Source organism: Physeter macrocephalus, chromosome 16 (genome assembly GCF_002837175.3).
Source record: "Physeter macrocephalus isolate SW-GA chromosome 16, ASM283717v5, whole genome shotgun sequence".
Lineage (NCBI taxonomy): Eukaryota > Metazoa > Chordata > Mammalia > Artiodactyla > Physeteridae > Physeter > Physeter macrocephalus.
Window position 1 is genome coordinate 99,708,748 of NC_041229.1, and position 20,801 is coordinate 99,729,548.

Sequence of the window (20,801 nt, forward strand, 5' to 3'; positions counted from 1 at the left end):
TTTAGTTTGTCTTTAAATACAAAAACAGGCTGATAACTCTCAGATATGTTATTTGCAGCCTAACTTTGTCCCTGCACTCCAGACTAGTATATCCACTGTCTAGCTGACATCACTATTTGGATCCTAGTAAGTATCTCACATTTAACATATCAAAACCAGAACTTTTCACCCACCATCTACTTGGGTGTTCTGTATTGAACCATTCAAATCCTGACAGTAGTCTCAATTTACTTGACATTTGGGACTTTCTTGGTGGTGCAGTGGTTAAAAATCTGCCTGGCAATGCAGGGACACAGGTTTGATCCCTGCTTGGGGAAGATCCCATATGCTGTGGAGCAACTAAGCCCGTGTGCCACAACTACTGAAGCCCACGTGCCCTAGAGCCTGTGCTGTGCAACAAGAGAAGCCACCACAATGAGAAGCCTGTGCACCACAACGAAGAGTAGCCCCTGCTCGCTGCAACAACAAAGACCCAACGCAGCCAAAAAAAATTTTACTTGACATTGATGAAACTAATGCTTCGTTCACGGCTTCCCTGGTGGCTCAGTGGTTAAGAATCCACCTGCCAATGCAGGGGACACGGGTTCAAGCCCTGGTACGGGAAGATCCCACATGCCGCAGAGCATCTAAGCCCGCGAGCCACAATTACTGAGCCTGCGCTCTAGAGCCCGCGAGCCGCAACTACTGAGCCTGTGCGCCACAACTACTGAAGCCCGGGCGCCTAGGCGCCATGCTCCCCAACAAGAGAAGCCACCGCAACGAGAAGCCCGCGCACCGCAACGAAGAGTAGCCCCACTCGCTGCAACTAGAGAAAGCCCGCGAGCAGCAGTGAAGACCCAATGCAGCAAAAAATAAATAAATAAAATAAACAAACAAATAAATAAATAAATAATGCTTCGTTCAATTTCATGTAAAGCACCTGAAGAGATGGTTTTCTTTCAGTGATCTCTTGGAGAAATGGGGACCATCTAGAGCTTTTTTTATTTTAAAAAAATTGTTTTTTAAGGTTTTTCATGAAATCATAGAACTAGAAGGATTTTAGAGGTCATGTAGTGGGTGACCATATCTTGGATCTCCATATCTCAAAGGGCCTTCAAGGTTATTAATGGAGTTTTCAAGGTAATTTTAATATTTCAAAAGCCCTAGCATATGTCATACATTTTCTTGGGATACATCTATACATGTATTATTATTATTACTACTACTCTTTGGTTTTTGTTTGTTTAAAAGATAGAGTTAGGCAGAGAGTAATTTTCAAAACTTGGGGGTTGGAGGTAATACATAAGAATGGTTAAAAGAGTAGGTCTAATTCAGACAGACTTGGATGCAAACCCTGGCTCAGCCACTGACTATATGTGTGCCCTTGGGTACATTAATTCCATTTTCTAAGCCTTGGTTACCTTATCTGTAAAGTGGCAATGATAGTACTGTTCCCCTCTCATAGAGAAGTTGCGGAGATTGAATGAGATAATGCATATGCAGTATTCATTATGTTACATAACACTTTATTAGCTTTAAAAGGATTATTGTGGGCTTTATGGAGAAAACACTGTAAAATTCATATGGTGCAGAGAATGTTAAGAGCTACTGATTATTCAACCTTCCTTCCAATACAGATACTTATGCTCAGTATTTTATTTTTAGCTTTCTTGAGGTATAATTGACAAATAAAATTTGTACGTATTTAAGGTGTACAATGTGACATTTTGTTACACATTGTGAAATGATTACCACAATCAAGCTAATTAGTATAACTTTCATCTCATATAGTTGTGTTTTTTTTTGTTGTTTTTTTGTGGTACACGGGCCTCTCACTGTTGTGGCCCCTCCCGTTGCGGAGCACAGGCTCCGGACGCGCAGGCTCAGCGGCCATGGCTCACGGGTCCAGCCGCTCCGCGGCACGTGGGATCTTCCCGGACCGGGGCACGAACCCGCGTCCCCTGCATCGGCAGGCGGACTCTCAACCGCTGCGCCACCAGGGAAGCCCCATATAATTGTTTTTGTGTGTGTGTTGAGAACACAATATCTACTCGCTTAGAAAATTTCAAGTATACAATGCATTATTGTTAAATTTAGTCACCATGCTGTACATTAGGTCTCTGGAGTTTATTCATCTTATAACTGAAAGCTTATACCCTTTGGCCAACATCTCCCTATTCCCCCTACTCCCTGACCCTTGGTTAGCCACACTTCTACTCTCTGTTTCTATGAGTTCAACTTTTTTTTAGATTCCACATATAAGTGATATCACCACTTGTTTTTCTGTGTCTAGCTTATTTCACTTAGCATAATCTCCTCCAGGTTCATGCTCGCTGTCACAAATGACAGGATTTCATTCTTTATTAGGCTGACTAATGTATATATGTTCCATTGGTCACTGTGTCTGTTTTTGTGCCAGTACCATACTATTTTAATTTCTACACCTTTGTATTATAATTAAAAATCAGGAAGTGTGATATCTCCAGCTTTGTTCTTACTGTTTAATATTGCTTTTGCTCTGGGATCTTTTGTGGTTCCTTCCATTTGAGTTCTAGGATTGTTTTTTCTACTTCTGTGAAAAATGCCATTGGAATCTTGATAGGAATTGCATGCATCTGTAGATAATTTTGAGTAGCACAGACATTTTGAAAATATTAATTCTTCCAATTCATGAACATGGGTTATCATTTCATTTATTTGTGTCATAGTTAATTTCTTTCATCAATGTTTTATGGTTTTCAGTGTATGGGTCTTTTACCTCCTCATTAAGGTTTTCATCACTACTTCTGGATTCTTTTCTTAGTGAAGGCCTTTTAATGCACTGAATTCATACACCGTATTATTTAATGACTATAGAACAGTTAGATATTTTTGTTCCCTATATGTTGTGTGATCTGCTTCTTTCTTTTAGATACAGAAACAATACTACTAGAAATAGCTTTATATGAATACCTTTTTCATCCCTTTGACTTGCTTCTTTAGAATTAATTCCCAGCAGTAGGAATATTAAGTGTCTAATTTTTTTTTTAAAGATTCCCAACTAGGAGATGATGTACTGTCTCCCATAGACAGAATATAGCAAATCATTATTCTTCCCCAAGTCCATATATACAAAGCTGAAACCTGCAAAGGAGACAAATATGAGGACATGTTCACGGCAAGCCAACACGGAGTAGTGGTTACGTGTGTACAATCTGCAGTATTTGGCCAGGGCTGGAGTCTATGCTTTGGTTTTTCTCATCTGTAAAATAAGGACAATAATGGCTCCTACCTCATAAGTTTATTTGGAGGAGCAAATGAGTTAATTGGCATAAAGTGCTTGGAATAGTCCCTGACCCCCAATAAATGTCAGTCATTATTATTTGTAGTGCAGTGGACATTAAGAGGCACTCAGTACCCGTTAGCTGGCATTTTAGTTTTATTTTGTTTTACAGTTTTCCCTGCTGGGACTCAGGATACTTGGCTTTGTCAAGTTGGCTTCATTATTTTTAAAAAATTGAGTTGCATTTACTATATGCAAATTATGTGTGAGTATGTGTGTTAAGGCAAACGAAGTACAGAAGCTGCCCTCAAAGATGCTAATAGTGTATTGTGCAGCCAGGGAGACAGCCATGTACACACACAACTCAAGAGTGAACAGGGTAGAGTGAAAGGAATGTGTTGACCATGTACCAAGTGTGAAAGAGCCAGTTTCAAGCTTCCAAATCAGCACTTTCCTTTGAAGTGCTTGGTGCTTCTGGCCAGGATGGCTTTGGTTCAGATGTTTCCATGGAATAGCTGATGCACAGGGATTGTTCTGCAGTAGGCATTCCGGGAAAGCAGCCTGGCTAGAAAAACAAACTTCCTTCAATTCCATTCCAGGGGTGATTGATGATAAGTTACCTGAATGAAGGATGAACTGTGCATTCATGGAATGACACTTTTCTTATCGAAAATATAGTGATCGGTTGTGGTTAGACAAACTTTTTTTCTTAATTTCTGTATAAATTGTTTACTTTGCTTTAAAAATTTGCAAAATATTGTACTCCACAGTTTGAGGACAACACTGCTTGTTTCTCCTTTTGTCATGTTATAAGTTTGCAATTAATTAAAATGATAAGAGTATTGATGTTTATTAAAGAATATTAGAAAATATAGAACAGGAAGAACACTTTTCAGGCTCATCACTCAGAGTGCATTCTTTCTACAGTGTGGTGATCCTAATTTTTTTAATCTCATTTTCTGTTTAGTATTATATCACAGATATCTTCATGTTATTACATTGTCTTTATAAATATAACTTTAAACAATTGCATTGTATTTCATCAACTGAATCTAGCATTCCGTATTAAGTTGATTTTTACCTCGTATATAAAGGTTTTTGTTGTCATTGTCATTCTAATTTCAGATTAATTTCTAATTTTAGACTCCCGAAGTGTGATAACGAAACTCAAATGCTAACTTTTTATTTGGCAAATTTCCAATCTACACAAATTAAGAGGATAGTACTATGAATACTTAGGTATGCATTACTCACCTTGGAAAACTGTCAATATTTTGACAAAACATGAGCTTTTAAAAATATTATTATTTCCCTAAAGTGTTGAACCTCTCACCTCTCCACCAGCGAGCTTGGTAATGCTCTTTTGTCCACCACTTTGCCAGCGCTGGGGATCTCTGTTAACAGCTAAACCAAAAGAAAACACAATGGTAAAACTTGGTTCACTTGTTACACCAAAAAAACAATGGTGGTTGAACGTTTTAATTTGCATATGTTTTTGGCCCTGCCCCTCTATTTTAGGAGGAAAGTGTTTTTGGCATGGCCCAGCCTCCCTGAGAATCCTCCTGAGAAGATCAATGCAAAGACCCTTCCGTAGGCTGCTCCCTTCGGCTGTTTGAATATCATTGAAAAGGTAATCCATAAACACAAGAAAGTATTTTTTGCGTATGTGCAAGTCTACCTTACAGCAAATTAAAACAAAATTTAAGAGTCGTGCATAAGGACTGGGCGATTTAGAACAAAGGTGTGGTGGGTGAGATGGGGCAGTGGATTTTGGTCATTGAGGGATTTCCTGAAGTTATACCCCAGGTAAGTTACTCTAGTTTCACTTATAAAATTATTTTGTGATAATTGTATGTGATATCACAAGAATAAGAGATTCCTTTATTTTTTTTTTCTTCAGTTTTATCGAGGTATAATTGACTAATAAATTTGAGGTTCCTTTTGCTTTTTAAGTTTAGGGTCAGAGTAGAGTAATATGATTTTAAAAGTGTTTAAGAGAGGTTAATCTAAAAGTATGATAAGTTGGGTTGGTGGGCAGTGAACCAAACATGAGGGGATGAAAGCCTTATTTAGGGTGGACACCGTAATAATGCAAATGAAGGCAGATATGAGAAAGGAGGTAAAACAAGAGTAGGGTTAGTATTTGGTAAAACAAAACAGAACAAAATTGGATTGTTCAAAGTTTAAGGAAAAAGAACAAAAACGAAAAATACGAGACCAAAATTGCGAGTTTGGGAATGGGGAGGATAGCAGTGTGAGCTGTTTAACTTATCTGGGCTTCCGGTTTCCACCTTTGTAAAACAGGTAAAGGAAACACCTGTGTTGCCAGCCTTTTAGGCTTGATATGAGAATCATATGCTCTTTGTACAAATATGTACTTTTAAGGTGTCCTGGGGGTGATTGGACAATCATAGTAATGAAGAGGCATGAGAATGTTCAGGAAGGTTTGCTTTAAAAAAAAAAAAAGAGGAATGGAGATCAAGGAAAAAATGCAATTGGAAGGAAACCCTGTTGAGAACCGTTCTATTGCATGGCCGGCATGGGGCATGGCACTCTCAGACAGCGCCTCTCCCAGGTGTGTGTCACACCCTTCCCGTGTTTAAAAGGAGAACGCTGATGTCCATAACTTCTCCAAGGTCACACAGCTAGTAGATTAAGCAGTGCAGGAGGCAAGATCACCTTAAGTGAACTCCAAAGGAGGCGATGAAGGTAAGGAATCAATGACTGCAAACTGTGTTTCTAACACAGGCAAGCTCAAGGACACAGGAGGATCACTTTGCCCATGATGTCCCTCCTGGCACCAGGGCTAGTGCATGTGTACAACCAGACGGGAGCGGTCCATTTCCACTTCCACCCCTTCTCAACAGACCAGGCAGTGGTGTCCCTCATATTCATGGCCTTCTTGCTGTTCTACCCAGGAAGCCTCATTGGAAATGTCACCACTGGGCTCACAGTCTGGTGAGAACACTCCCCCATACCCCAGTGTACTTCTTCCTCTTTGCACTGGCCATGCTGGAGATTGGCTACTCCACCAACATCGCTCCCTTGACTCTGGCTGGCGTCCTTTCCGTGGGGAGGATGCTTCTCTCTCCCCCTGGCTGTGGAGCCCAGATGTTCTTCTCCATCCTTCTTGGGGAATCTGACTGTCTTTCTTGCTGTCACGGCCTATGACAGGTACCTGGAAGTCTGTCATCCATTGCATTACAACCTCATCGTGAGTTGGCAGCTCTGTGGGCAGATGACTTTAGGTTCTTTAGGCCTGGGATTCCTGTTGGTGCTGCCTTTGACCATTCTGATCTGCCACCTTTCATTCTGTGGCCACGGTGAAATCCATCACTTCTTCTGTGACACGCCTGCCGTTATGCACCTGGCCTGTGCAGACACCCACAGGCACGAGGCAGCTCTCTATGCCATCAGTGTGGCCGCGGTGGCCATTCCCCTGCTCCTTATCTGCCTCTCCTCTGGCTGCACTGTGGCCACCATCGTGAGGATGGATTCAGACCAGGGAAAGCGCCGGGCCTTCTCCACTTGTTCCTCCCACGTCGTGTTCTCCTGCAGTACGGGTGTGATACCCTTATCTACCTTTGCCCTAGCTCCAGCTACTCCCCAGAAGAGGGCCAGGCAGTGTCTGTGGTCTACAACAGACCAGTGCTGAACCGCTTGGTCTATAGCATAAGGAATCAAGAAGTGACTAATGCAGTGAGGAGACAATGGCAAGGATGTACTTGACCAGGGAGCCAGAAATATTCCTTCTTAGAAAAAATATTCCTCAAATCAGAAGTAGGGACATGATCTGAAGGACAGGAAGCTCCAAAGGAAAAAGGAGGGAGTGGAGAGATGACTGTCCCGTGGCTGTCTCGCCTGTGAAATGCTGATCAGTACTAATTCATCCACTTTGGATTAGATTCCACTGATGAAACCCTGGATTGCCTACAAAACCAGCCTCCTCTCTCACCATAGTGCTTAGGATAAGGACTGGCACAGGACTGTCAGTGAAGAAGAGAATGATTGAATGGATGGATAAGATGATGACAGCAGTTGATAAAGCAGATGTGTTGAGAATGGGCCATCATGCATATTTCAGGCTACGGGTAACATTCTCTTACAAAGGTGCCGAGCCAGCATGACTAAGCACAGGCAACAGAGCACAAAGTTTAGAGCCAAAGGAATAGATTCAATATGGAGCCAGGTTTGTTCTTCTTCGTAACAGTAGTGTTACTGACCCAGGCCCTTGTACTCTTTAATCCATAGCAATTGGTAAGAGGCCAGACGAGAATTTCAGGCAAGTCTTTATTGGGGCTTGTGCTGCAGCAGGAGGGAGAGAAAATAAGTAACAGGTGCCCTTGCTTGCTCCAGAAAGGAGCTGCTTGGGTCCTTAAATGCGGTAACAAGGGGGGGCAGGTCTGTGGGTTGGGCAGGAGGTGTAGCTTAGGTGGTCTGCCCAACCACTTGGCAGTGCCGTGCCCACGGATCATGCACAATACCCTGCTTTTGCTCCCAGCACCTCAGAAGTGGCAGTTGCTTTGTGGCCTTTTTGTATCCCATTGTTCATCATTGCCCCAACTGTGCATGCGTGCAGTTATTTTTAGTCCCTTATAGTTTCTTTCTGTTCTGTTGCTCAGGGAGATGTTTGTCCAGGGGCAAGCACTCTGGTAAAGGGTCCCAGGTCCCAGCCTATCTCAGTAGAGTCATCTGCTTCTCATGGCAGGAGATTGGCTCCTGTGATCCTTGCAGGAGAATCCCCAAACAACAATAGCCAATGAGCAGGGCTGTCGTGGAGATTGGTGGAGAGGACCAGAGGAGGATTGAGAGCAGGGAAAGATATTTCCAAGATACCATCCTTAAAGAGAAAAAGAAAAGAATCCCATTCTTTTCTTGATGTTGCAAATGCAATAGATGATAAAAGCCACCCTATTCCATATCTGATTGTGCTACACACAAGAAAGGGGAAAAAGGGGAAAAGGGGAAAAACAGTATGAAAACCTGATGACAAGAATTCTTAGGACCCTTGGCCAGGCAGCAACATTAAGCAGTACAGGAACATGCAGAATTTTGAATAGTGCTAGTGTGGAGAGTCAATAAATATTTTATTGATAACAATGGTATTTTTGAAATTAATAAGTTATTTCTCTAATTATTTTTAATTTATTCTATTCCCAATATCCTTATACAAAAGATGTGAAGCGGCTTAGAAATACATTGAATACAAAAGTTAAAAACACATTGTCAGGACTTCCCTGGTGGCGCAGTGGTTAAGAATCCGCCTGCCAATGCAGGGGACATGGGTTTGATCCCTGGTCCGGGAAGATCCCGCATGCGGCGGAGCAACTAAGCCAGTGCGCCACAACTACTGAGCAGACATGCTGCAACTGCTGAAGCCGGAGCGCCTAGAGCCCGTGCTCTGCAACAAGAGAAGCCACTGCAATGAGAAGCCCGCGCACCTCAACGAAGAGTAGCTCCCGCTTGTCTCAACTAGAGAAAGCCCACGTGCAGCTACAAAGACCCAGTGCAGCCAAAAATAAACAAAACAAAACAAAAAAACCCCGCATAGTCAAGAAGATCAGGGTGAAGGCAAAATTCAGGAAGAATATAGTAGTAAGATTTCTATGCAGAAATGTAAACCATGGGCTTCCCTAGTGGTGCAGTGGTTGGGAGTCTGCCTGCCAGTGCAGGGGACACGGGTTCGAGTCCTGGCCCGGGAGGATCCCGCATGCTGCGGAGCAGCTAAGCCCATGCGCCACAACTACTGAAGCCTGTGCGCCTAGAAGCCACGACAGTGAAAAGTCTGCGCGCTGCAACGAAGAGTAGCCCCTGCTCGCCGCAACTAGAGAAAGCCCGCACACAGCAACGAAGACCCAACGCGGGCAAAAATAAAAACAAAAACAAACAAACAAGCAAAAAGAAATGTAAACCATGTGCTTCTCTGCAGTTTATAATAGTGGTCACCTACAGGTATCTGAGCTTCCTAGTAGCCGAAGTAAAAAATAAAATACAATTAAATTTGAGAGCTTCAAAGGTCATATAATTTCTAGACATAAGGAGACATTTAACACTTTTGGGGGGTTAAATCTCAGATGTAAAAGAATCTTTTCTTACTGCTTTTCAAAAGAGAATACAGCACATTTAACAACATACCAACAATTGTAATAATAACACTAGCTATCATTTACTGAGCCCTGAAGTATGAGCCAGATATTGTTTTAGGTGCTTAGTACACATTAACTTACTTGAATCCCACAAAGTCTTAGGAGATAGGTACCATTATTATCTCCATTTTACACATAAAGAACTGAAGTTCTGAGAGGTTCAGTCATCTTCCCAAGATCACACAGGCAGTAAGTGCTGGCACAGTTTCATTCCAGAGCCTGTGACCTTAACCAGTATAACATATAGTAAATTTGAAATGAATTTTCTAGGGCTAATTCTCAATGTAAACAGATGGAGTGACACTGATGTTCAAGTCACTTAACGCAGTTCTGGAAGGAATGATCACGGTGAACAAAAGAATACAGCTCCCTGATGTTCTAACTTGGTTTTAGTTTAGGGAATAAACCTGAAACTATTAGAACCTGACTGGCAAGCATGTCTTTCGGGAAGTGCTCTCGCAAACACTATTTGACTCAAGCAGGGTCTTGATGAAATGAGTCTATTGTAACAGAAACCAGGCTGCGAGGAAGTAAAACAGGTGAGCAAACTGAAAATGCACCCAGTTAGACCCATACCCTCTTTGCATTACCAAACACAGATCCTTTCGGATATATTGTAAGATTTGATTGTTACCCAGATAAGTTTGACCCGGGAACTAAAAACACTTCAAGAACCGATAGAAGAAACGATTTTTTTGTAGTGACATTCAGACCTCGCCACTATTGATCTTTCCTCTTAGGAAAAAAAAAAAGATCTTTGGGGCCACACAGCACTTGCTGGAGCATGTCTCTGCTTCCTCTTCCTGGAGAGGTGAGATGTGGGTCAGGACAAAGGTCAAGGCCTCACGGAGAAACAGCAAGGTTCACTGGCCCCCTTCAGCCCACAGAGACACTGCACATACCTGTCAACTATGTCCGCTGTGGTTTTCAATTGCATTTGGGAGAACCAGGTTGAATGTTGGGGTCAGCTGTGTACCTGAGCAGGACCCTAGGGGGCCTTTCCAGGGCAGACCTCTCCCCCATATCCTCTGCTTTAGCTCCTCTCTGAAGCACCTAGATAACAGTATTTGATGCACATTTCCTGAGTTTTTTACAGTTGCTAAAACCACCACCAAATGGAAGAAACTAACTACTTGATGACCATGAGCACGTAGCCTTTTGTCTTCGTGGACTGATAATGTTTAACCCCTGTGACACTGCCTTGTTACCTCACCATCAACCAATCAGAGAATTGTGCACGAGCTGATCACATACCCTGCGACTCCCCTCCCTCACCTGGCCTTTAAAATGGCTTTGCTGAAACCCATTGGGGAGATTGGCTTTTTGAGCATTAGCTGTCCTGGACTCCTTGTATGGCACCTTACAATAAGCGTTGCATTTTCCTTCGCCACAGCGTTGCACTTTCCTTTCCGACACCACTGGTGTCAGTAGATTGGCTTTACTGTGTGCGGGCGAGCGGACCCAAGTTTTGGTTCGGTAACAGATGGAAAGACTCAGTGAACCAGTGGGGAACGTGGAGAGAGCATCCTGGGAGAAAATGATGCATTGGTCATAGAAATAGCTTCGTGGCCTCACTGGGTACAGTCGTTTTCTCATCTAAACTCCATGGAGTCTGATTCTAAAAGAAGGACCAGAAGATGACTAAAAGCTAGTGTCACTAAGGAGTTGTTACCGAACCAGGTTGTTTGCTTGACATGCAGCAAGTCAAAACACTGAGACGCCAAGATTTGCAGCAAAGAAAAGGTTTATTCACAAGACAGCCAAGAAAGGAGATGAGACAGGAAAACCAGTCTCAGCTCCATCTCCCTGAAGGCCAGGGGCCTGAGATATTTATGGGATAAAGAACCAAGGTAGACTTCCCTGGTAGCACAGTAGTTAGGAATCTGCCTGCCAATGCAGGGGACACGGGTTCGAGCCCTGATCCGGGAAGATCCCACATGCCGCGGAGCAACTAAGCCTGTGCGCCACAACTACTGAAGCCTGCGCGCCTAGAGCCCGTGCTCCACGACAAGAGAAGCCACCGCAATGAGAAGCCCGTGCACTGCATCCAAGAGTAGCCCCTGCTCCACATCGAAGAGTAGGCCCCGCTCGCCGCAACTAGAGAAAGCCTGCGTGCAGCAGTGAAGACCCAACACAGCCAAAAAAACAAAAAAGAAAAGAACCAAGGTGGTCTTAGACATGGGGAAAGGTGATTTGAGGTAGGGAAGAGCTGAGGTAATTGGTGTTCTGGGCAGGCATATCTGAGTTACGTGCTTCTTCATGGGATGTGTGTTCAAAACGGTGGTGTTAAGCATGATCTGAGGGTGGAATTTTTGGCCTTCTGATGTTAAAAGGTCATTAGACACCTGCACAGGCCCAGTTTTAGGGTCAGTGGTCCCAACCAGTCTTAGCCAGCTAGAAGTAGAACTACGCACAGCTGACTCCAAGTTCCTGGGGCAAACATCTTACTGTTTAGACTATGTGAAGCTTGGAGGGTATGCAATTTGCAACAGAATAATTAAGGTGAACTTGCTCAGTGAAGACAGGCACCAGGCAGAGGGGTTTTTAGCAAGCTTTAAGACAAGTTCAAGAATTTCTGTTAGTCACCAATTTCTGTTAACCCTATGGGGCATGGTTTCAGAGTCAGTAGATTTTTCTCCCTACAGCCTTTGCAAAATGAATAATTACTTAGCACCTGTAAGGTATAGGCACATTAAATTCAGCAAATAGAAAATCATAGTGGACTGGGAAACAAAGAAGAGAAAAAAAGGCAAAAGAAATGGAGAGAGGGAGAAATGGAACTGGGAGGCAAAAATGGAGAACTTAAAGAAGAAAGGTTAAAGATTTTCTGTGTGGCTGGAGTTAAAAAGTAGACTGCCAGATACAGCCTGCGGTGTCACTCAGAGATGACTGTGGCTCTGGCTGCAGTGGAAAGAGTCTAGACTCCAAATAAAGTGAGTTCCAGCTCCAGCACGGCAGCTGCTCTGTTATATAGCATTCAGAAGTGTTGAGCGGTGTAACAAAACTGCTGAACACAAACCATCTGAAAAGCCATCCACCGCCTATGTGTAGCATGTGGGTCAGCAGCTTGCAGCCTCTGCTCCAGAGCAAGAGTGGCTTTGTTGTTCTTCTCTGAGTGGCCCACCGATACTCGCTAAAATATGTCCCAGCTCAGTACACACACAATTAGACTTTCAAGTGGCTGGTGTTTGTTTCTTCTGGAATTGTTTTGCATTTTTCTTTCAAGATTGCTTTGACAAACTCCTGCCAAGTTCTCTCTCTCTCTCTCTCTCTCTCTCTCTCTTTCCTCTCTCTCTCTCTCTCACTCAATCTCTCTCTCTCTCACACACACATACACCTGCAGGCCTTCATTTCAACAATATTTCCAGAGTTTTCAGAGCTACTTGTCCTTGAGATGAAAGTTTTCGGTGATACATACAATAGCATTTAAACATTTTTTGGGTATTTATTTAAAAGTGAGAGATAAAAAATATAGCCAGTACCATGTTGTTACATTAAAAAAAACCAGTGAGTGAGGGACTTCCCTGGTGTCACAGTGGTTAGGAATCTGCCTGCCAACTCAGGGGACATGGGTTCGAGCCCTGGTCTGGGAAGATCCCACATGCTGCAGAGCAACTAAGCCCGTGCGCCACAACCAGTGAGCCTGCGCTCTAGAGCCCGCGAGCCACAACTACTGAGCCCACGCGCCACGACTACTGAAGCCCGCGTGCCTAGAGCCTGTGCTCCGCAACAAGAGAAGCCACCGCAGTGATAAGCCTGCACACCGCAATGAAGACCCAACGCGGCCAAAATTTTTTTTTAAAAAGTGAGTGAGCTGAATTTAAGTCAAGAAAAACACTAAGTAAATTATACTGATAAGTTAGATAAAACATAAATCATGAAGGTTGTTCGTGAATGGCCAAACTTTGAAAAAATTTTGTTTCTACATTTTATAACGGCCTTGACCAAAATCACTAGTGGCCTCTGGTATAAAACACATAATTTATAGGGAGTGTGATAGGGTCTTGGATGATATTGGTGCATAAATAAAGGAATGCCCAGTGCTATAACATTCTGCAATCAGTGAATACTAGACATCCGTTAGGTGCTTAGCTCCATACTAGGCGATGAGAGGCAATTGAACTGAGTTGAACTAGCCGATCCCATTGGGGACCTATCCTGGTAGAGGTTGAAAAATGAGTGTATAAACACAATGCAGAGTGATAAATGCTATAACTGGGGAGGGCACAAAGCCACCATGGAGCATGGAGCAGGGAGTAATTCTTCGTTTTTGGAGGAGTGTGGGGGAAGGTGTGTGTATCAGAATAAGGCTTCATGTAACAGGTGACACATGGCTGAGTTTTGAAGGATCCATAGAATTTGTGGTTAAATTCTATGGTTAATTCTATGGATAATCCACAAAATTAACCTCTAATTGAATAAATTAAAACTGTATGTCTTGGACTTCCCTGGTGGCGCGGTGGTTAAGAATCCGCCTGCCAACCAATGCAGGGGACGTGGGTTTGAGCCCTGGTCCTGGAAGATCCCACATGCCACGGAGCAACTAATCCCGTGCGCCACAACTACTGAGCCTGCGTGCCACAACTACTGAAGCCCGCGCGCCTAGAGCCCACGCTCCGCAACAAGAGAGGCCACCACAATGAGAAGACCACACACCGCACGAAGAGTAGCCCCCGCTCGCCGCAACTAGAGAAAGCCCGCGTGCAGCAACAAAGACCCAATGCAGCCAAACATGAATAAAATAAATAAATAAATTTAAAAAAACAAACAAACTATGTCTTTCTAAACTACCTCAAACTTGGAGAGTAAAAATTTAGGCAATAATTAAAATATAGCTAAGTCTAGCAGCAATTAGACCAGTTTAGAATATCATGTCCCGAAACAATTCCTGTTTGTGTTCAAATATTGACCTACAGGGGATGGTCAAGTTAAAAGCTAAGATAGCCTCTTGGGGCTTGGTTGAACCAAAGTAAGCAGGGAATTCTCCAGAAATGAGATGAGAAGGGGTGAGAGTTGAGAAAGAACCCAGAATTCTGACTCTGCAAATCCCAAAGTCCCACGTTCTTCCCTTGAGATGTAGCAGCAGGGAGGGATTAACGGAATCTAGGTGTGTGCTTTCCTCAGTTCTCTGGGTAGTTTCTCAGAGATTCAGTCTCAACGGTTCCCAAGGTATTAAGAAGAGGATTCCACCTTGGGCTTCACTCAGCCTCAGGGAAGGATGTGGCTGCCAGCCTCTCTAGGCAGTAGGTAAGGAGGGTAAGGGAAGACCAGGCTGATTGAGTTGTTGTGTGGTCTGGACCCTGGGGAATGAACCAATGAACCCTACTGACCTTGGGCTTTCCTGATCCTGTGAGGGGCTTCCTCATGTGGAGATACAAATGAATTGGAACATTAGTTTAACCTCCTGGAGCTAATGATGTGACACTGTTGATGTCAAATATACTAACAACAAACAAGTCTTCAAAAGACACTCCACAGCTGAGGGTGAGAGAAGGAAACTCTGTCTCTCCCTAGAGAGACAGAAATGTGTCCCATTTCCTAGGTTGTCTGAGACGGGTATGAGAGAGTTATTCAAAGAGGACTACATGCTTTGTTGGGACACCCAGAAAACATAGTGTAATCTGCTCAGTTTTCAAGTTACACACCCAATGCCTAGTTGATAGTAGCTGCTAGATACATTCTTGTCAAATAATTGAATGCACGAACAGTCCTATTAATTACACTCAGTGAGGGGAGAAGGTAGATGAGTATGCAAAGGTCTTTACGGAAAAGGAAGGGCTCTCTGTGTGAAGAATGCCATGTCTTTGGAGGCAGTACTGGTGCCACAAAAGAGACTCATCAAAGAGGATGCAGTGTTAGTGAGGGTTTATAGTTCCGGGGTAAGAAGAGGCCTGGCGTTTCCTGATTCACGTAGCAAGGATCTGTGCAATAGCAAAGGCAGGATAAAGCAGACAGTGGAAGAGAACATTTAACCACAACCAAAGCTCACAGTATTGTTATTTTTTATCCCATTGAGAAGACCCCAGAGGAGGAGTAAACTTGGGAGTGAAGAGGGGAGAGATTTCTCACTCACTCGTCAGTGCCTTGGATGAAGACACAAAAGGCAAGAATAATTTTTTATTTGTATAATATATTTATTATTCTTTGAAAGCTCCTAAAAATAGAGTGCCTTACAGTAAAACCCTAGCTACAATGAGATCAAGATCAACTTATAAAAGGCAGTATAAAAGACAAAATTTAAATAGAAATGAAGATATTGGGGCTGAGAAATGCTAAGCGATTGAATCTAAAACTTAGTTTTGGGCTTCCTAGCAGCTAAGGCAAAAAGGGAAACGAATTATGTAGCTCTCACAGACAAGTAGGATGACTTTTATGTGTTCATTAAGAGAGAAATGTATGTGTCTGGTTGAGGGTGTGGGGAATGCATTGAGAAGTCAGGTGAGTCTTTATCCCAGGTATGTTGAACATCCATTGTATGAACAATGTGATTGATTGTTGCAGTGGCATTCACTGTAGTTTTTACGTGTTCCAGAGATATTCCACACAGAGAGCCTTGTATTTTTAAACTGATATGAAAACTGACTGATATTCTGAAGAAGATTTTGAGGGATATTAAGGGCAGTATGCTTGAGGGATGTGGCTTCCTTGAGCTATGGTCTAATGCACAGTTACAGCTTTGGGAAGCATGTTCATTAAATTTGTAGATCACAATGGGGAGAAATTGATTATTTGTTGGAGTAAAGAATTGTAATTCTCCATAAGATCTCAATGGGCTAGAATGATGAGCTAAATCTGAAAGGTTGACTTTAAAAAGAGATGAGGATAAAGAAAAAAAAAGAGAGAGGGAAAGGAAAGTAGGAAGAAAGAAAAGGGAAGGGATGGAAAAGAAAAGGAAGGAACAAGAAAGGAAGGTAGGAAGGAAGGAAGGAAGGTAGGAAGGAAGGAAGGAAGGAAGGTTACCTACTTAACAACAAACTCAGCCCAAGTCAAGGTTGTGGTATGTCTGGAAATGGGCAAGCACATAAATAAATAACTAGATTTAGAACAATCTTGGACAACATCATTGGCAAGTGTGCAGATTTTGTGGCTATATTTAGGTGTTAATCCTCATTCTGACCATTCCTGGTTGTATAACTAGGGGTATGTTATGTACTTCAGTGTCCTTGCCTTTCAAATGGGAATTTAAAAAAGCAATAACATTTGTAATGTTAAAAATAAACACATACTCTTCACAGAAATTTTGAAAAATGGAGAAAAGCATGAAGAAAATAGTCATCTCCCATTTTTCTCTAAAACACCATTGAGAGTTTATTGTTTCCTTTTAGACTGGTAGCAGAATTGGTGTCATGTTCCGCATGCAATGTTGCCTTTTCATTTTCTTCATTTAACATTATATTGTAAGCACTTTCTCACTGTATTAAACCTTATAATTATAACAATTTTTATGTCAATACAACAGTTCATCATATGAATACACCTCAAGTGACTAGAATGTCACCTCTTGTTAAGGATTTGTTTTGTTTCCTTATAAAAATTATTATCAAAGCACACTGCACGTATCTTTATGTATTTGGCTCCATATTCCAGACTATCACCTCAGGACAGATCCTTCAATGTGAGGGTAGTGATTCAACACATATAATTTCTTGAAAATTGCTGATTTTCTTTCTAGAAGGGATATGCTCTTTTAGCACCAGAGTACTAAACTGAAGATTATTACTTCTACTTCAAAAGTACTGGGTAGCAGTCGTTGACATTGATAGGACCTCAGTAGCTCTCCAGTGTTCATGTCAATACAGAGTTACATGGTACTTAGTATTGCGCTAGGTCCTGGGTATTAGTGAAGAACAGAATCCAGTCAGTCCCTGCCCTCATGGAGTTGAGGTTCATGGAGGGGACAGAGATACACAAGTGATCACAGAGGCAAACACATCATTAAAGGAGTGGTGAGATCCCTGGTTATAGATAATAGTTCTCTTTCTTGTGCCCAACTTGTCCCTTAAAGTCTAATTCATGAAGATTATTTGGGGTAGAGGGTGTGTTGGTCGTCTTTACCCAAAGTAGGAAGAGAGGCAGGCAGGTGTGTGCTCCAATGCTGCTCCTAGAAAAGGAATTAAAATTCTCAAGGAACAATAGTCTTAGAAACTTCCAAGTGAAAAATTTCCCACGATGATTCCACCCATCTTCCAACCCTCTTACCCCACACAGGGCTGTGCCCAACAAATGACAGTACAGAGGCAGAAGCATTTAGAAAAGGAAAGAAAAACTTGCAAAACATGCAGGGAGCCAGACTTTAAAAGTACAGGCCTGCCAGAATTAAAAACACAACAAATATTCAAAGGAAAATATTGCAAATCAGCAAGAATACTAAGGTTGCATTATTCTGTTTGTGGTGGAAAACAACAATGTCCTTACATGATTATCATATTCATAAAGGTTGTGATATATCTTCAGACATCAGCACAGCAAAAGTAAGCAAAAATACATTCTTTGGGGTGGGGAACAAAACCAGTCAGGTGATCCTGTTAGTTTTGGTTTAACTCAGGGTGCAAAGTGTTCCCCCCACCTCACTTACTGTGGCATGTGAAGTATTGACACTTAATCATTGGATGCAAGTCCAAGTGTCAGTTTTTGTTTCTACAGTAGATATGATGTATTGGTGTGTGTGTGTGTAGTCAGGCAGGGTATGTTGTTTTGGATACCATGTAAACTTGCCCTGAAATTCTTTCCTACCAATCATGGGCAGCAGAAAGAAAACTGGATAAAGAGATTCTAAAATAAATTAAAATATAAGATTCTTTTCCTTTATGCATTCAACAATCATCTGTTAAAACGTTCTCTCTGCTAGTCATATGGACAGGACTTGGCATTTAATTTGGGGACCATTTATAGAAGAGAGGGCAGAATTAAGGGCACTTACCGTTACCAAGTCCAAGCTCGGACTGTTCACTGCAAGACAGGACAATAAATCAAGAGACGAGTTGTTGGGGCAAGGAATAGTGACTTTATTCAGAAAGCCAGCAGACTGAGAAGATGGTGGACTCATGTCCCAAAGAACCATCTTGCTAGGGTTTGGATGCTAGTTTCTTCTATAGAACAAAGAGGGGAAGATGAGGGGATAAAGTAAAAAAGGCAATAAATTGTTGCAAATATTTCCTGGTTCCAGCCAGGTTCCCAAGAAAGTGTTAATTTCTTCTTTCCTGCAGCCATTCATGAGTGGGCCTGGTCAGGATGTTTCCTGTGAGCTAAACAAAGGTATTTTAGCTTAAGCTCCAGCATGGGAGGCAGGGTTCCCAGAGATGGGCCATTATGTGTACTTTAAGCATATAGGCAACACTTTAGTGATTAACTTGTAGCAAAAACAATAGAAAACAAAGGTTAAATGAAAAGAAAAAGATCCAATATGGACTCAGATTTATTTTTCCTTGTTACACTGTAAGGGATGGTGAGGCACTCAGGGCTAGCAATGGTAGGAAACTGTTTGCATCCTTGGGCCTGAAGTGACAAGGTGAGAGAACTGGAGCCCAGCAAAAACTGGAGCCATGGAAGATGGGCCACGCAACAAGAGCTGTGGTCATAGAACCATCATGGTAGAGGGAGAAGGGGGTAATGGTGTGTGTATGGGGAGAGGGATAAATACCCTACATACCTTTGTGCTATTCTCTATTTTCCTTCAAGTACCTTCATTGGCCACATCCAACCAGAAGCCACAGGGTGAGTGAGCTCAGATGATTCAGTCCTTAGTGACCAGCCTCCCAGGCAGCAGAGCAGGGTGGAGAGCGGATCTGGGGGGGTAGACCTAGATTAACCAACAAAACCTTCCCTTTGCATATCACTAAGAGGAAGAGCAGTCTCCAAAAGTGATGGAAACATAGTGTCCAGAGAGGTGGGAAAAAAGTTTGGGTAGAATAGCATCACAGAGTCCTTGAGTGAGGAATTTCAAGGAAAAGGGAGCCTCCAGTGCAACAGAGATCAAGTCAAAAAGTAGCCGCTGGATTCAGCAATTTGGAAGTCATTGGTGACCTCCATTAGAGTGGTCTCTGGGTGTAAGACTGGAACCAGACTGTGCTAAAGAAAGAATAGGAAATGGTTGAAATGCAAAGGAGACAGGGAGCCTTTAGAGGATGATATAAGATTAAGGGAAGTTGCTTTTTGCCATGAGAGGTAAAGTTGCTGTAGAGGTGGAGTAGAGGCAGCTACTGGAGACAGACTGAATGATTGTGAAGCAAGATCACAGAGGAAGCAGGAGGGACTGAGACCACTAGCTTTGCAGAGGAGAGGGGACACTTCTAGAGAGGCATATGGGGATTTGCTATGGGTATATGGAGGGAGAGTGTTGTGGGTCTAGAGCCGGTGAGCATGATGATGGGTTGCCTCCAGGTAGCTTCTGTAATTTTTTTCAGTGAAGTTGGAGGCTGGGTCATTACTGTTGGTGAGAGAGGAGGTAGCAGAAGAGAGGTGGTTAAAGAGACCAGGGAAATTTGCCCCGGTCTTGGTGGGGACCCGAAGGAGCAGCTGACTCAGAGCCTTGGGGACAGCACTGGGGTTGATAATACCTCTCTATCCCTACCGTGGCACCAGTCAGCAGAATTTTGTGATCTTCTTTAGTCATGTTCAGCCTGGAATGAAGATGCTGGATATTACAGAAGGTAACAGGGTTGGCAGAAGATCAAGGAGCCAAAGACAGTGACAGTATTGGTGAAAGACTGATGAAAGAGATGGCCCATAGATCTTGGTTGGATGGGGCACGGAGGAAAGCCCAAAGGAGGCTTATTTGGGGGAAATGGAGGCATCAAAGGTGGTCTTGAAAAGGTGGAAGAAGAATAGTATTAATGATGATTGCTAACATTTATGGAGAGTTTCCTAGGGTCCAGACACATTTACTTCTCACAGCAATCCTACCTGCTGTTTCCTATTGTTGTCTTCACAGATGAAGCAATTGAAGCAGAAAGCTTCAGCAAGTTGTTCAAGGTCATGCTGTTGGTCAATGACAACCAGACTAGGGATTGAGGGCATAGAGATTTGTGGCCTAGGAATAGTAAACTGTGGGTTAACATTCCATTGCTGACTTGAACAGATATTCATACACCAATTTTCATAGCAGCACTATTCACCATAGCCAAAAGGTGGAAACAATCCAAGCGTCTATGAACTGATGAATGGATAGCAAAATGTGGCATACACACATACGATGGGATATTATTCAGCCATGAAAAGGAACATAATTTTGATATAAGCTACCACACGGATGGACCTTGAAAACATTATGCTTAGTGAAATAAGCCAGACACCGAAGGACAAATACTATATGATTCCACTTACATGAGGTGCGTAGAATAGGCAAATTCACTGAGACAAAGTAGGACTGAGGTTGCCAGGAGCTGGGAGGAGGAGATCGTGGAGGAGATCATTAG

General features: G+C 42.7%; 1 pseudogene; it reads left to right on the forward strand.

Annotated features, from left to right (window-relative positions):
- The first annotated feature begins 6,026 nt into the window (after window positions 1–6,026).
- Window positions 6,027–6,970, forward strand: LOC102973703 (olfactory receptor 10V1-like; annotated as a pseudogene).
- Window positions 6,971–20,801: the final 13,831 nt, after the last annotated feature.